Genomic DNA, 1,558 nt, shown 5'->3' with positions numbered 1-1,558 from the left:
ATGCTTGTGAATATGTAGTATTGAGATAAATAAATAAATCCAGGTCAGTAAGTACTCTTATCTTTAAAAATTTGACATGCACCTAAACGTCAAAATCCAATTTTAGTCATTCTAAAACATGCGTTCCGATTCCTGGAAAATGCGTTGTAGTCGTTTTGATTGGAGCTTAAGATTTTTACGCAAATACTTTCCAGCGCAATATGAAACATCTGATGAGTGAGCACACTTCTTTCCCGATTGATACAATATGACTTTTTCACTGGAGAAAGCAATATTATGGATAGAGGACTTGTATTTTATCTGGAAGCAACAGTTTGAACTGGAAAAAAAAAAATTCTTACTGATGGATTTGTTTCTTACAAACATGTTGCTTTTTGCTTCACGAGATGTTAACTGATGGATTATTGTGACGTTTTTATCAGCTGTTCTGACTCTCATTCTGACGGCACCCATTCACTACAGAGGATACATACATATCAAGTGTGTCTATATACAAATGTCTTTCTTTTTGACATGCACCCCATTAAGTTATGGTCTACATCATCTTTAAACTTCTCCACCGGCTCTTTGCTTTTTTGTGTCACTGACTTCCTCTCAGTGCACTAGGCTGTGCTCACTTCCTCCTTCAGTCCCCTGTGTGTCACTGTATTTAGGGACACTTTTATTCATACCACTATTGACAATTTCCTGGACGCTCTTTTGTATCATGCCCGGTGAGTTTATCTCTTATTTGCACTTGATTCTCTGTCCTAGTAGCTTTTATTCTAGGCCAGATTTAATTTGCATCTCTGGTTTGATAATTTGTAAATTGATAAGAATACAGTGATGTCGTTAGAGCAGTTACATCCTTTTTTTTTATTCTGCTATAGTGAAATGGAGCTCCGTTGTGGTTTATGTATCTGACCAGATAACAATACAAGTTAATATGTAATGGTATTTTACATTCTATTTGTATTGAATAATATTAAAGAAAGAAAGAAAACCTTTACTTTTCTACTAAATATACAGTGCAAGTTACAGTGTGCGAAGCCTATATAGTGTTGGTAGCATTTGGATATACAAGAACACAGACAATATTGTATTTATTAGATAATTGAATGTGTTATGTGTATATTTAATGTGTTATTTTGTTTTTAATTTGCCTATTGTTAGTATAGTGTTGTAAAGCACTTTGGTCAACTCCGGTTGTTTCTCAACTGTGCTATATAAATAAAATTGTATTGTATAATAAATGGGGGGAAAAAATACAAGATCAGAGGGTTTGATGGAGAAAAGTTTCAGCTGAAATATGTGAGATGCACATACATTGATTTGATGTCTGCGGCAAGTCTGATTCACTTTGTAGTTTATTCTGACAGCCCAGAGACTGCTGTAGAGTGACCGTCTATGTGCCTTTCAGGGAATATGCTTATTTTAAATTGTAATAATATTTCACAATTTTACTGTTCTTACTATATTTGTGATCAAATAGGCCTAAAAAAAACCATTTCAAATTTTGGGTAGAATTTAGTTTCTGCTAAATATCTCATGTACTGCATGAAAGTCATAGACAACGTTG

The 1,558-nt window shown here is 34.0% G+C and overlaps 1 protein-coding gene across 1 annotated transcript in view; it reads left to right on the top strand.

Annotated features, from left to right (window-relative positions):
* Positions 1-642: 642 nt before the first annotated feature.
* The window catches only part of LOC107585807 (rho-related GTP-binding protein RhoG-like), a 2,030-nt gene continuing 1,114 nt past the window's right edge, over positions 643-1,558 (top strand). The window contains exon 1 of the mRNA XM_016272954.1: positions 643-713. The gene's annotated coding sequence lies outside the window, so the exon portion shown is untranslated. The remainder of the gene's footprint in view (positions 714-1,558) is intronic.

The sequence above is a fragment of the Sinocyclocheilus grahami genome, unplaced genomic scaffold (assembly GCF_001515645.1).
Source record: "Sinocyclocheilus grahami isolate Dianchi unplaced genomic scaffold, SAMN03320097.WGS_v1.1 scaffold74.1, whole genome shotgun sequence".
Lineage (NCBI taxonomy): Eukaryota > Metazoa > Chordata > Actinopteri > Cypriniformes > Cyprinidae > Sinocyclocheilus > Sinocyclocheilus grahami.
The sequence above is the reverse complement of the archived record's forward strand: the minus strand, read 5'-3'. Positions and strand labels throughout refer to the sequence as shown.